Source organism: Salminus brasiliensis, chromosome 19 (genome assembly GCF_030463535.1).
Source record: "Salminus brasiliensis chromosome 19, fSalBra1.hap2, whole genome shotgun sequence".
In the NCBI taxonomy this organism is placed as follows: domain Eukaryota; kingdom Metazoa; phylum Chordata; class Actinopteri; order Characiformes; family Bryconidae; genus Salminus; species Salminus brasiliensis.
The window spans coordinates 10,143,776-10,160,185 of record NC_132896.1 but is presented as its reverse complement, the minus strand read 5'-3'; the positions used below and the strand labels follow the sequence as shown (position 1 = coordinate 10,160,185).

General features: G+C 40.9%; 1 protein-coding gene across 2 annotated transcripts in view; it reads left to right on the top strand.

The window, feature by feature from the left end:
* Positions 1-869: 869 nt before the first annotated feature.
* cplx2b (complexin 2b) overlaps positions 870-16,410 on the top strand; it is a 35,908-nt gene continuing 20,367 nt past the window's right edge. The window contains exon 1 of one of the 2 annotated variants that reach the window (XM_072663480.1): positions 870-960. The gene's annotated coding sequence lies outside the window, so the exon portion shown is untranslated. Of the gene's footprint in view, positions 961-1,003; positions 1,119-16,410 lie in introns of those variants that run through there. The other variant, XM_072663481.1, reaches the window with a different exon arrangement.

Below are 16,410 nucleotides of genomic sequence, written 5' to 3'. Positions count from 1 at the left end.
CCATGACCAGCCTAACCATGTTGGTCCACCAATATGACCGATTTAACAACCAGTTTCATCAAGCTGGTCACGTGGATTGACCAGCTAGTCCATCAAACTCCAGCTTAACCAGCTGGCTTCCCAGCATAGGATATATTTTCTCCTGCATGACCAGTTCCTCACCCACCTTGACCATCAACGACCAGCTTAGACCATCTCAGAATCAGAATCTCTTTATTTCACCAAGTATGTTACCCATACAAGGAATTTGTCTTGGTGAGAGCAACACGTATGACAAGTAACAAAGAAACACAGAACACAGTCTTAAACTAAAGGAAAATTACACTAAACAATAAATAGGGTAGGGGATAAATTAAAAAAAAGTAGAAAGTACTAAAGGTAATAAAGGTAATAAAGAGCTGAAAGATGTATTTACAGAAAAGAAAAGAACATCTGTACAGGTGTGCAAATAGTCATAGTGCAAAATAGGCAGAGTGCAAATAACTGTTCAGTCCGGTTTGGTACAGTTCAGTTGTAAGTTTAGAGGTTTACAGTGGGAGGTGACCACTGTGATTGAGGAGCGCTACAGCTCTGGGGAAGAAGCTGTTAGCATGACGTGTTGTGCTGGTTTTGATGGACCGCAGTCTTCTACCCGAAAACTAAAGTATGGCCTCCATGTTTGTTTTTGCCTGGATTAAAAAGTAACAGTCATCACAGCAACCCCACACAGTCCTTACAGCAGCTTTACAGCAGCTTTTTCCACTGAGTGAAGAGCAGGAGAGCTGCTGGTGATTGGGGATGGGGGTGGGGATGGGGGGCGGTAGTGAGGAAGCAGCCCAGAGGGAGGGAGGAAAGGAGGGAGGGATGGAGAGAAGGAGGGAGGAGGGGAGTGGAGGGGAGGAGAAGGGAGGCTGGAGACCGTGCGGGAGGAGCAGTCTCTCGAGCCACACACGAGTGAGAAGCCTGGAGCCGCGAGCGGAGGTTTGTACATCTTCCATCCTCGCATGCTCTTCCTCCACAGCCCGGTTCACTAGAACCAAACAGGCACGAGAAAGACTCGAGCGCGAGCCGTCAGCAGCGGTAGAGCGTGCTGCAGTGGTGCAAACTCGCGGATGGATGCGGAGGGTTGGGCATGCAGGGTAAGGCGTGATCTGCCAGTTTCAGCACCATGTTGCAAAGATGTGTAAGAAAAGAAAACAAGTGCAAGTGAAGCGCGAGCTCTGTAGGGGCTTTTGTCCCTCGTGCTAGCCGAGGGTAGGAACTGATGTCCTCGCGGGAGGAAAAGAGGACGGAACGTGCAGGTACAGCCAGCGTTGGAGGTGTCTGTGGACGAGGGGGTTGTTGATTTCATCCTAGAGCCCGTCAAACGCTGCTGTCCTACAGCAGAGAGCCTATAGCTGCAGAGGCTGTACGTGTGTGTGTGTGGTGGGCTACACTCGGGGTCCACGGGCAGGCTAATATTCTTGTTTCCTCAGGGCTGGGCTTGTGTGAAGCCTTTATGTATATCATCTTTAATAATTGATTTGGAGCTGCATTGATCTTTCCTGATGCTTCACGTTCAGTTCTCTCTTTCTCTGTGTGTGTGTGTGTGTGTGTGTGTGTGTGTAATAACCTATGAATTAATAATTGCTGCCATGTGTGTTTTGTATGAGTTAATGACACTGTGACAGCAGCTGTAGTGTTGTTTATTTGTTATTTTCCTCTGTTTGTTTGTTTGTTTGTTTGTTTGTTGCTCCGTCTCATTCTGTAAGGTCTGAAGTTTCAGCATAATATCCATTAAGCAGATCTGTGTGTTTGGTGGTTGACCAACCAGACTGACCAAGCCAGTCAACCAGTATGATCATCATGACTATTCTGGCTGACGAGCATGACCAGCCTAACCATACTGGTCCCCCAATAACACCAGCCTATTCATGCTGGTCCATTAATATGCCAGGCTTAACAGTCAGCCTGATCAGGCTGGTCATGCTGATAGACCAGCTAGTCCATCTTACCAAATTAAAACATATGCTTTGTTGGTCAAGAGCTCAGCTGGTCAACCAACTTAACCATCTGGCTCTCCAGCATAGGGTCATATTTTACACCTGGATGACCATCACAAACCAGCTTAGACCTTAGTATGCATGTAGTGTAGTAGCACCTATTAATATATAATTACTGTCATATGTGTTTTTGTACAAGTTAATGACATTTCTTCGCTTGTTTGTTTGTTGCTCCGTCTCATTCTGTAAGGCTATTTTTTGGCGCCACCAGCTCAAAAGTTTGCATAATGTTCATTAAGCAGATTGGTGTGTAGATAGCTTGAGAGAAGGATGAAAGGATCTTCAAGAAAGGGGTGATTGTAGGCTCTTACCATTGAATATATTTATTTAAATAGCAGAAACCCACCGACTCCAGTATCTGCCCATAGACGTCTATTATAAATGTCATGTCAGCTTGCAGAAAATTGATGGTTTGTGATGATAAACATCTTGCTACAGGTGCAACAGATAGAGATTAGATTCAAAACAAGGTATTACTTTAACCCCTTAGACCCAGTATTTAAGCCCACACCAATTTAAGTCCCTCTTACACTACATTACTGTCATATTCAGTATCAGTATCATATCAGTTTCATATGCCCCAAAATTGAACCTTGTGGGACTCAAAATATGCTGAACCTAATGGTAAGTGCATAATTCACAATAGTCTGGCATAACCGAACAATAAACCTAAGGTGTAAGGGGTTAATACCCTGTGCTGCTGCAGCAGTGCTAGTTTTCAGTGGGGCACTGTACACTGGATGCTCCGAATGCACATTACTGTTCTATACCACTGGCTCCTGAGGCAAAGGAAGAATCATGCGTAGCCTCTGACCATCCTTCATGTGCTTTGTCAGAGAGGGCAACCATGCTGTCATGGCTGTTACCGTGTCAGGAAAAAAAACACACACACACACTGAAGCTGTGATTAATGTGGGCTACGCTGCAGCGTACACTCATGTGTACTGTTCTTTCCATGAAGGTTAGCGAGGACATACAGTACATGCACATTCATCAAAGTCTAAATGGCCATACTTGTGATTAGCACTCAGATCATAAAAGCTTATCTGGCAGATAAGTTCAGTTTAAAAAAAAAGAAAAAAGAAATACAAATAAATAATACACTAATCTTACTAATAGGTAAATGATGTGAAAAGGGCCCAGATCAGCCATTTAAAAGCACCAGGCCAGTATTTTGAGATGTTTTTTGATGTTTAAATATTAAATATAATTTTGCCTCCTTTAATGATATTCTTGCATACAATATTCTGGGTTCTGGTTTGGACCGGCTCACAAAAGCCTCATATTTTAGCATAGTTTTAACATTGTAACAGTAATTACTCTTACCAGTGTTGCTGTCCTCTCATGGTGTCCTCTCAGTGTAATGTGCTGTTTGCTAGTGAAAGAGATTGTAGCCGGTTAGCTTTTAGCCTTGCCTCCACTCGCTTAACTGGGTTTTACTTTTTTGAGGTTCTTCCAGCGAATACAAAAATGGGTACTTTACCTTCTGATGTGTGTTTAGCTCCAGTTTGGTAGTCAGCTGAGGTAGTGAGGTAGACAGTAGAAAGAGGAGATGATAAAAGGCTAGTGTTAGCTTGTAAGTGGATTTCTGCTTGCTTTTGCTTCATTGTGCGCCTAGTTTGTGCACCCCGAGTGTGAAATCTGAGGACACAAGGACTGGTTTGCAAAGCAAACTAGCAAAGTCTGAAGGTGATAAGCTGCTCTCTAGTATCAACAACACCATATTGTTCCAAAGTCTGTGTCTCGTTTTACCGTTTCACCAGCTTTAACTAGAGTTTTTGCTAGTGGGCTGGGTGTATGTAAATCTTGAGGTTGTGTAATGAATGGAATGAGTTAAGACTGTTATGAAACAGCTTAGGGTTTTTGGAATTAAGTATTGTTTTTAAGGTTCACAATATGTCAATTTTGTGTACATAACTTTCATTATTCACGTATGCCGAGGAAAATGCAATGTACCACTCTAGGCTACCTTTAAGAAAACATGCCTTAAGAGCAGTGTTATTTTTAACAGCCCTTTATCAGGTGCAGAAGGACAGGCCAACAGGACAGATCTGTGGAGAAGACAAAAAGTGTCTGGGAAGTCTTCACATCCACTAAGACCTGTGTATTCTAAGGCACAAAACATACATCTGGAACATTTATGCCACTAAGTGCTGGTTATGACGGCAGCAAAATGCAGCTGTGGTCAACGGTGTGTTGCACATGGCAGGTGAGGAATGGCTGGTTGTGGAACCCCTCTGTGTTGTTCTGAAAATCATCAGCACAGGCCTACCAGCGGGGAGAGAAATCAAGTGCTAAATTATTCATTTCTGCACAAAAAACAAGCCCTGTCAAGATGTGGTGTGAGCCTTTGTAGATTTAAATTTTTTGGTAGGCTGTGATGACCTTCCTTTCTCCCGGAATGCCTTAAACGCGTCAGTCTGGCAGAAAACGGCCAGGCAGCTAAGGAGCTTAAAGAAACTCAACAGGTGTGGCAGTGACAGGTCAGCAGGAGCACTTTTAAAAAAGCCTTTTGTCTCTTTTGTGGCCTGTGCAATTCTCTTTTTCCGCTGCTGGCCCTCTGCAGATTAGAGCATTTGGCGGCGGAGAGTTTGATGCCTTTTTGAAGGCTTTCCACTGTAGTTCATTAGCTTGGCTACTTGAGATAATCCTGGAGCTGTGAAATTGGCAGCAAACGTTAAATTCCCTCTTTTTGAGCGCAGTTCAATACAGGAGAGAAGTAAACTGGCGGTGCCGCTGCTTTCAACAAGTAGCTGTGTTTGTTGCCTTTGATAAGTAGTATGTCTGGTGTCTTTGATTGTTCCTTAGGATCTTCTGTGTGGACAGGGAGTGGACTTGATTCTCCAAAGATTTTTTTCTAAAAGCGGATGCCAGTAACACCATCTCTGGCTGTGGTGAGATGTTAGGGAAGTTGGCTGTAATTGAAAAGACCTTTAATCTAGCAAAATGCTGTGGAGATAATGCTCTTTTGGACTGCCTGCTCGCGGCAAGCATTTCAAATGAGAGCTTATCTCCCTTCCCCAGATTCTCCCTCCTTCTAAGTGGTTAGCTCCTGGGCAGACGCGCATGGACAGTGAGCACTCTTCAAACACACAAAAGATGCTTGAGCTAGCTAAAAGTAACAAAAATAGAGGTAATCAGATATGAGTTTTGGAGGTCAACACTTTCCTTAAGCCTCGGCTATTTTTGTCTATTATTTGAGATACTAGGTGATTAAATCTCTACACTCTTTAAAATAAAGGTGCTACAAATGGACAAATGGGCCTTTATTTGATGCCATAGATGGATCATTTTTGATTCCATAAGGAACCAGTTTTGCAAAAGAGATGAACCTTTATTTATTTTATTTTTTACCAATTAAAAGGTTCTTCTATGGCATCACTCCAAGAACACCATGTAGCACCTTTATTTTTTAAGAGTGTAGGCCTAAAATTACAGCTACTGTTTAGTTGTTGAGACGTGTTTCATACATATTTGTCCAAAAGAAGCACAGTGCTTTTAATCTCAGCCTAGCAATGAACCCAAATCCATACTGATAATACTGATACACAGTCATATCAGAAAATATGACCTTCTGCCTGATAGTGGGAATCACCACCCAGCAAGGCATCGTGGCATGGACTGCATTATGGGACGAAAGGTCTTCAGTATGGAGGTCAGCTGGTTCGCAGTGGCGTGTCGATTGCTCTGCACCACTCGCCAGAGTCATAGTTCCCCTCTGGCATCAGTGGCCCGTGGGGTATCACTGTTATGTCGTTGGGAGGTACTCGATGTTTGAGATGTCCATTCTCGGTACACCTTCACCTTCACTAGACTTTGGTAGTAGTTTCGGAGATGCTGCCACTCTTCACCCTTCTGCCCTATTATCTTTCCCTTTTGGACGTCAGTTAAACCACTCCCTTTTCCCTTCTCCCGTGACGATTGTTTTGCACTCTTCTACAACTGACTGGTGTGCTCGCTTATTTGTACATGCAGCAAACCCTGTCACATATATATATATATATATATATATATATATATATATATATATATATATATATATATATATGACTGTATTCCAAACTGGTTTCCAAAACTGTGTTCCAAAAGCATTTAGAATTGAATCTATAATATATTTTACTTAAAGCACACCAGGCCTACTCTTGTTGGACAGATGGATGAACATATTTTTCCTACTTTAAAAACTGCACAAGGTGTGTGCAAACTGACAGATGTCTTCGCCAGACAGATGTAGCAAACCTGTTTATTCATTTGGGTTTATTTTCTAGGATCTGTATTAACTGCCTCCCACTATTCCCGAGGTTCATACTCCGAAGATGACAAAACAACAGACGTTAATTAGGCTTCTTCCACAGGCTGGATAGTCAAAGTAGGGCTTAACACAGGCTGAAAAACATTTAGAAAAAAAGAAAAGAGGAAGAATACAATGCCACATAATGGTAAATAAAATTAGACAAAGACCTAAAATAAAATAAATAGCTAATGAGAGGCAGCAAGTGCTGAATTATGCTAAATGACTTTTAAAACTGCCTTTTAGTGATTGAGCTCATTAGATCTGCCAGATGGAGATCAAGTGTTATTTTCTAATAGTGACAATGTTTTGCTTTTAGTGGAACTAGGAGCTGTCTGTCTACTTCAGCCGCTGTCCTTGACTAAACACAATACTAAAACTTGATGATTTTGTAAATATCTTCCAAAGCAATTAAAGAAGGCTGTATGTGACCACTACTGATCTCAAGGCTCTTTATAGACAGAGCTTCACCCTTGCAAGCAATGTACTGCGGCAGCTGTATATTCTGATACAACAGATCGTTGTCTCAGGTTTAAGGCCTACAAATACAAAAACATGTTGTATGATAGTACACATAATATCCATATCCATGCAAAAATGTCATCATAAATGATTGATCCTCTGTCACACACCGCTACATACATTACTAGCATTTGTCATCACAAGAGGGAAGACACTGTTAAAAAGAACAAATGGAATGGGGGCCAGGCTGTTACCTTGTGGAACCCCATAATTCTATTAACATAAACATCGTCACTGTGTTCCTGCACTGAAAAGCCCTGTAGTATTTCAGCATTCCAGTTCATGTTAAAAATATCCAAATTGTGAGTATCTTAAAGCATATATTAACACAAAAACAGAACATAGAAGATACACAGAACCGCTGGGACATTAAGAGTTCCACTTTTTTCTCTGCAGATATTTATCCTTAATTAGCATATCATTTCTTTTGCTCAGATCTCTGCACAAAATGTTGAGGATTACACTGATTAAACTGAAGTCAGTAAAAATGCCGCACCAACATGCATACTGCAGTGTGACAGAGGCTAATTGGCCCCCATCTGAGAAGGGGTTTCCCGTGACCTCTTATGCTACTGATATACTTTGACACTTACTTAGCAGGAGGTCAGCTGAAGTGAATGCAGACCCCCTCCCTGAAAGCAAGTGTCCCCAACTGCTCTGACACTGCAGTTGGTAGAACATTCATATGTTGGCCCAAGCAGGGCAATACTGAGTCATTATATACCACAGTAAAATGTCAGGAAGGTGTTTCAGAGACAGCTGTACTCTTGAACAATAACAATATGAATATGGTGGTGCTGTACTGTACGATTGTAATAACGTAGTTTAATATTTATTAACATAGTGACTACATTTGACTACATATATTATAATTACAAAATAGTGTATAATAGTGTATGAGTATCAGGCAAACACTGATTGGCTGTCTGGTAGCATTGTGGAAGGGGCGAGATCCAAACAGAGCTCATTCTAAGCCGGAACTAGCGTGAAATAAAAGTGAAGCATCTTGAGGATTGATTAGTAGAAGGAAATTGTTATGAATTTTGATATCTTCTTGGATAGGTTTTTGCAAAACAGCCATGATATTTTTAGATTTCTGGTGTATCAATATTTGATGATTTTTAAATTGTACTCTTTAACTTTTAGGTTATACTGGGACACTGTTTCACCTAAACACATTTTATTCTTTCTACTGCATTTTTAACTCTAAAATCAATCAATTAAAAGAATTCTCACATCAGTGCATACCTACTTAACTCTATGTCCATTCAGCTTTGAACGCTGCCTCCTAGTGCACACATTACACACAAGTATTGAGTCAACATCTGCATGTATAACATGAATGTTTGTTAATTTGCACTAGTTTAAATCAGCCATGCTTTAATAACCAGCCTTAATGCTGCAATTTCTAGGGGTTAACTCCGGAATAATCTAAAACATAGCTCCAACACAAGCAGATTTTTACTGAGTAACAAGAACTTTTGGAAGAAAATAAGCTGCAGATAAGTATAGCTGCCCATTCTGACACAGCTGACACAAGGCCTCGACAGAAATCAGCAGAAATCCTACTGCCTGCCACCGCAAGCTACAATTCACAAGTCCCAGGTCAGGCTCGCTGTGTGGACAGGCGTAGGGTGCGCTGAAGGAGTGATAGGTAATGAAGAAGTGATGTGTAGTGATGTGCCGGAGTCCTCGCAGCCCTCCTGCACTCCTCTAGGCTTCATCATCCTCTCCTGGCAGCTGATGTTTTACACAAGAAGCCGTTGCCCTGGTAACAACTCTTCACACCTGATTCTGTAATGCCACTTCATTTGCCCCAGCCAATTTATGAGGCACGCTCAGGGGGGACCTACGAGAATGCATAAATATATGCTTAGCATGAAGATATCTAAGCAGCCCTCTCCTCTCTATTAGCCGTTGCATCATTCTAATATAGATTATGGTCACTCTTTAAAAAGCTCAAAGCCATAGGGGAACTGCTACCAACTTCACTATCTCCCCATGTATGTGTTTAAAATTCAAAGGGAATTTGGTTTCGAATAATAGTCTGTGTGAAAAGCCAGAGAAAGGTCATCCACACACACAGCAGCTCTAGGAACACCGTCACTCATCATAAAACACGTGAATTATTGTTCAGCCAAGCATGTCATGAAGCAGACAAAGGAGAGGCCAAAGTTAATTAGTGACACAGCAGGCATGAACGAAGAGTCAAATAAAGTCAAACCTCACACAGCTCTGTAATGTTTTCGATAAGAGAAAAGACCACCCCGAGAGACTTACGCGCTATGCACTTGAAAATCTCCTAAAAGCAGAAGCCCATGTTCAGTTTACTTGTAGCTACAGGCCTGCTCAAGTTATCAGCCTTCATAAAAGAGAATAATCTGGATTTGAAAGAGTTTTGAGTTGTTATAGTAAGTATGTGACTTAGTTTGGGGCGAAAAAGACCCGACATTGTTTTAGATGCCCATTTACAACTCTGTGATTTTGCCTCTCTGATTTTAAATTAAATAAGTCAGTGAGTCAAGACTGTTATCTGTTTTGGGGTTTTGGTATTGGCCGGTTTTACAGCCCTGTTTTTGGTTATGTCAGACTTTCTCTTCAATGAAGGTACATACTATGTCCCCGGTGTTTCAGAGGGGCAGTGGTGGGTCAATGGTTAGAGCACAGGGTTATTGATGACAGGTAGTGGATTCGATACCCGGGTATGGCAAGCTGCCACTGTTGGGGCCATTGAGCAGGGCTGTTATCCGGGCATGTGAGCTCACAATATCACTGTGTGTGTTTGATCACTAATGTGTATGTATGAGTTCACTGCACGGATGGGTTAAAGGCAGAGGCTAAATTCCAAAAGGCCCAGTAAATTGCAAAAAAAAAGCATGTTGTTTTTCTGATGTCAAACTTTTACATGTATTCGCCTATTTAGCATATAGTCTAGTCCCACCCATTCTCTCCATACATGATAAACAATCAGAACAGAGATCATTTAGATATAAGTCATAAAGAGACTTTGAAAAGGGAATTAGAACTATTTGTGGTGCACAAACCCAGATATCATAAGAGGACCTCGGGGCAAAAATGAAAGCTAGGAAAAATGTAGGATATGGCCCCATTAAAATGCGCCTTAAACACGAGGGATGTATGCTTGCATCGGCTGAGCCAAAACAGGCTCATCGTCCTCCCATGTACACTGCATTCTGTCCTGGCTGCATGCCCCGTATTTAATCTTATCATCAATGGTGCTTTGCTGTCAGAATCACTTTGTAAACCAGGCAGAGCAACATAGAGTTTAACCTAATTACCCTTCATGCCCTGACTTCCAGTATCCCTCCGTGCGACTCCCACTCCTTTCCTCGTGTGGGAAGGATCTCAGTCTTTTTATCTTTCCAGCCAGAATCATCCCACTGAAACCATTTTTTGGCTCTTCAAGCAGTGGAGTAATGATGCAGACTGTACTGAAAAACAGTGCATGATTCAAATGAATTAAAAATAGTTACATCAGTACAGTTACTGCTGTAATACACTTTATTCATGTGGAGGTGATATACAGACCATGAAAAAGCTGTCTGCTAACTCAGACAGATTTAGTCTCAATTATATAGATTTCATATTTTATTTTACATAAATGTATACATGCTAATGTGTCTGCATCTGTAGCTATACAGGCCTACATGAACAATACTGGATATCTGCATTGGCCCACAATTCCAATATTGATTGGGGCACTATTTTATTTGCCCAGCAAAATTATTAGTGTTTATTTGCATCCAGCTCCACTTTAACACTGAGGCTTTTACTGTGTAAATTTCGAGCACTAAATAGTTGCCAGTGCTTTTCCATTTGAGATTAAATTGTCAAATGAAACTCACGGCTCATTCAGTGGCACATCTGGCTTCTCTTTTCTTGAAATTATCATGCTTTAGGGAATTTATAAGGTGTTAGAGAAACCTACAAGGACTTTATTTTATGTGAGAGAAAAGGACAATTATGAATGGCATTTAGTCTTAAATGAGAGTTGTCTTAAATGTAATGGTGCTAGAAGCGAGCATTCTTTCTCTAAACAGAGCACCTACACTTAATAAATGATATGAAAATGATTTGAAATGTCACTAATTGTGGAACACAAAAGAGCAGTAGTTTTATTGGGTTTAAGATCAGTCCAGCAACATCATAAAATAGCCCTTAATAATATCTACACTGATGAACTTTATAGTAACTGACATTTTAATCGCTGGATGTGGCTTTTTATTTAAAGCATTATTTAAGCAATATTTTGTGGTTGACTTGCTTCTGTGGTGCTCATGGCAAACATTGTATTGAATGGTGAGGCATATTTTATGACGTTTCATTTAGTTTGTTAAAGCAATGAATTGTATTTCCTCACACACTGTATGAGAAGAATGTCAAATATAATGAAAATCTCAAAAACTGCTCTCCAGTTTAGTTTCATTTGTTAGCCTACCTTGTGCTTTTGCTAGTTAGCTTAAATAAAGCACCAGTTTGGTTAGTCTTTACTTCACCTCGTCATTTTGTTTCTCATCGCATTGCTGCATTTTAACTCACATGGTTCCAGACAGCGTTGGCTAATACATGAGGCTACTAATGATGTTACGCTAATTACGATGACGCCATTTTCATGTGGTCATTGATTGCTGTTGTAAGGGGTAAAAATGTGACTTTCAAGACACAGATGATGGGATGTTGAATATAAGCTGATTTGCAGTCTCATGTTGCTGAACTGCTTCTATATTGTATAAAGTCACATAAGCCAAAAGATGCACTGTTTCCACAAAAGCACAATCCTAAGCTCTCTGCACAGCAGAAAGGTTGCAGAAGTGCAGCAGAAATGAGGGTGGAGGTGTAGTGATTAACCACTACACCACTGGTCTTCCCGGCCAATCCGATTACTCGCCTCATACCTTTTAAACAGCTGCACAGCTCTCAGTGCCTGCACATGCAAAAAGGCCCGGTCAAGGCAGAGCTTCACTAATGAGGAGACAGAAGAGTTATCCCTCTTTCTCTGCACCTCCTTCTGCTGGCTGTAATGTATTCCATTGCTCTGTACTCTGTGCTCTGTGCAGCACATTAGATCAGGTGGAGACAGACTACAATTAGTAGTTCAAATTGAGCAGGCAAATGAACTGTGGAAACAACCCATCTGCCTTACATTGTATTCCACAGTTCTAGAAATACTGTACTGAGGATGACGTTTAACAGGTCTATAACTTCAGAGGATAGATGGTGGGGGGGGGAGGGGGTGTTAAGACCCCTTTCTTGCAAGTCTCCAATTAATTAAGTTCACTAGAATGGATTTTCTTGGAAACCAGAATGGTGTACCTGTTATAGCTGCAGTCGTGTCCATATACCGCTGTACAGCGTCATAATCTTGGTCATTTTCACATGACTTATGGGAACTGATTCATCCAGGCTCCGCCCACTGATGCATTCTGTCATAGCCAAGCTTCATTCAGTTTTGGAAAAAAATGCTATCAGCTGTTAAAATGGTTGTTTACCAAATTCTAAGCTGCATTTCTGTAGGCCTCATGTGCACATGGCCACAAAGCTGCATCAAGGCTTAAACTTATGCCTCTTACGTGTTTCTCAATTTGTTGTTTAATAGGGTGCTCCCCTCCTGATCATCGTCCTAATTTGACAGTTCTGCAAGGACTGCAAAGATACAAACTTAGCAGCAGCCTCTTACCCAAAATTCTGATCAACATAACAGTGAGGATAGTCAGATGTGAGTTCAAGTTTGTTCAGTAATGTAATTTCATTTTTGGTCTGCTTTGTGTTATCTAGAAGTCCCTAAAAGTGTCAAGGCCTTTATTTGTCTGCATGTTGATAGTAATAGCGACCTTGAGTGTATTAAAATAAAAATAAAAACATAGCATTTGCTACAATGCTAATTTCACCTCGATCAAACTACTAAACCCTACCTTTCACACGTGTGCAAAATAAATATGGTATGAAATGAATGACGCACTCTAAATGTAGCCATTTTGACAAAAACTGAATTGTGTGGGTGCCTCACAACATCATATACAAAGGATGTGTGGGCAGAGCCCGAATAGATCAACTGCCATGCAATTACAGTGTGATAGGAAGCAGACATCTGAAGCGTTTAATGCCACTAAATGCTCCCCACTGAACTACTTATTCCATGGAATGATGATGTATATGATGGCAAATGTTGTTTTATGATAGTTATGAGGACATTTTTAGCAAAGAATGTAATTTTTAAAAACACACTGATGGTGAAGAAGGGAGAGGGCAAAATAGTCCCCAAAGAATTTTAGATTTCTGATCACTATTTTACCATCAACGTTATAAACAAAGGAAGGTTTTATGGCCGTTTTGGATAGTACATAAAATGGCTATATTTGTGTTGTAGGCCCCTGATTCCTGTCACCACCAAAGAATTCAAAGTTTGTAGGTTTTTCACACCAAATCACTCAGAATGACTTCATTTACATATGTATCATCACTCAAATTAAGCAGAAAGTTTTAGAAGTCAGTGGAATTGCCTTTCCAGTAACTCCCATCCTTCATATCTGCGCTGATAACACTGCAAAGCTATACCAATAATCTAACAGAAGGTCTGGGAAAAATCTGTGGAAATAACCTGAAACCTTGAAATAAGGCATTTTACATTATGACTACAGGATATTACCAGGCATCTACTGTATTTCAAGACACTAAAAGAATCCCCCATGTCTCTAGTATTACGCTGACAAAGGATCATTTGCTGTGAGATATCTGTTTTGTAATGACTTTGTCCCTCAAGCAGCGGGAAATGAGATGGCTTTTTTTAGAAGCTGTTCACAGGCTATGGGGTAAAAATGATTTGAGTCATATTAATTTGTTATAGGCCTCTAAGATGGGGGGCTGCGTGTATCATTCTGTTATAAAAAAAATTAATGGAACCAGGCCACCTTACCCTCCAGCAAGACCTGCTACTATAATTGATCACCATCCAGCCACAGGAATAAATTAGCTTGGCCTGTGAACTGGCCTGCCGTAAATGGAGTCTGCAGGATGTTCATGTTGCAGAATGTTCATTTTATGATTGTGTTGATATGTAACAAGAAAAATGGAGACCTGGATCCTTTATTAAGGTTGTTTGTACACAAGCGTCTGCTGGGCCAAATGGCAATTTGTATGTCACATGTCGCTCTGACAGCTGCTAGGTAGTAAGTTGGGAATCCACCTTTTTCCTCTGATTTATTCACCCACCTGGCCCTGATTGCCAAAGTCATTAAGTTGTGGCTGAAGATAGAAAATGCAGGATTGCAGCAGGATTACAGGATCTTTCCGGTGTCTACGCAGACATATCCCTCTTAAACGTCCGCACCTGAAAGATTCCCTTATTGTAAAAATTGAAGGGGCTTCAACCTACAAAGCTATTACCCAGCACATGAGGAACATCCATAGAGGCACTCGCAACAGATATTACAAACAAATACATGGCACTTACTTTGTGTCGCAATCAATTCCTTCTAGTAGAACCTCTGTGTGTAAATCAGCATGTCTGGGAAAATATATTTGAGCGATGCATAAAAGGAAAATCCTTCATCCCCCTCATAATAGATTGACTGTGCTCAGGCTAGGTCATATTGTTGTGTGAATGCAGGATCGGCTCCTGGAATTGCACATTGCTTTAACCAGCATGGAAGAATGGGGTCTATGTAGTACTATAAAATGGTTCTTTGACTCGTAACAATAGTGGAACCCTTTTTGGTGCAATATATAGAACTAAGTTCCTTTAAAGTATCATCTACAGAGGTTTTCCTATCATGAGAGGAACCATTTAAGCAGGTGAAGAACCACTGCAGCATCCAAACAGTTCTTTAAGTTGTTGTGATTCTATGTTACAGCAATACATCAATCAGCCATAACATTATTACCACGTGTCCAATATTGAGTAGGTCCCCCTTGTAGGTCCCCCTTGTGCCACCACAACAGATCTGAGCAATTTAAGCCATGAACCTCTGGAGGTGATTCCTGGTATCTGACTCAAAGACATTGGCACGTTGTGAAGTGAGCTTTGGGTGCCCATGGTAGGCACTGTGTACTGCATGCCAGGCACATCCCACAAGATCTGCCTGAAGTTTTGGAGAAGCACTGACCCAGTCCTCTATCCATCATCATTTGACCCATGTCAAAGTGGCTCTGATTCTTATGCCTGACAATTTTAACTGCTTTTAACACGTCACCTTCAAGAACTGACCGTTCACTCACTGGCTAATATGTCCCACCCCTTGACCGATGCCGATGTAGATGAAGATAATCAGTGTTTTTCACTTCACCTGGCAGTGCTAATGGTATGGCTAGTTGCGTAAGCCACAGTAGATTGTGTTCGTGTGATTTTAAGGGTATTCTTAGGCATGCTCCCTTTTTTAACCTAATAACTGAACACAACAGATCATGGTAGTTAAGAAAATAAATGTTCAGCTCCACAGTTTGAAGAAAAAAGTCTTTACTTCATCTGCCAGTACTCTAGATGCTGTTTACATGGTGCATTAATACAGTTATTGTGAGATGGTCATATGTGTTCGTATATGGAGTGTTCTACCTGCACACCTACCTACCTACCCAACCAACTAACCGTGCTGTATAAAATAACATTTGAAATGAAAGTGTCCCAACGTCTAACCGCTAACACTGTCCTCACCTAACCAGTCACAAGCTAGCAATACAATACCCTGCAGCACTATTCTGTATGTTACTGTGTTGCTCCGTCCCTGTTAATGTGGTAACAAGCAGTTTATCCTAGTTTATTCAACTCAATGTAAGGCAAAGCAAAATAAATAGGTTAGATGAACAAGAGCAATATTTTACCTAAAAAAACCCTTCAAATCAACTTCTGCCCTGTTTCACTTTTGTCCAGCTGAGTGATCGACACTTCATGCTTGACACTTCATGTTGTGTTGATTATAGGTCTTCCAAATTTCATCATACGTTTAGTGCACCAAGCACAGGAAGAGGGAAAGTTGGACTGAAGTGAACTGATTGCAATGTATTCACCATTAGTAGTTCCATATATCTGTTGATTTATGTTGTGGAATTGGATTCCCTGGAGTGGTCCACTGCAGTTGAGCGCTTTGCCACTGAAATGGAAGTTATGTAAGGATCAGAATTTGCTAATAGCTGCAGGAAGAAAAGTGCTGCTGCTGTTCTTCAGTAAGACATTATGTGCAGTTCAACAAACCAAACTTTCATGGCATTATACTCCTCCTCAGTTCTGCATTTCAAATGTGTTGGAGGTTTTCAACAAAAGCACAACATACAACTGACTGCTTTTCTCCTGACTGCTTTTCCTCATTGAACAGGTAAAATGAGGCTTAGACCTGTGCTGACTTGATGGCTTGATGATATATATATATATATATATATATATATATATATATATATAAATATTGCACATTATTAAATGGTTTAAAAACACTGGTGGGTCTAAATAATCCAGTCTCCATACTGGTAAGAAGCCATTTGAATGCTCTACAGTTCCACAATGATAAATCAGATAAATATGGTCCTTTACAGAAGAAACAAGGCATTGTTTTCCTGACTGCTTTTCTG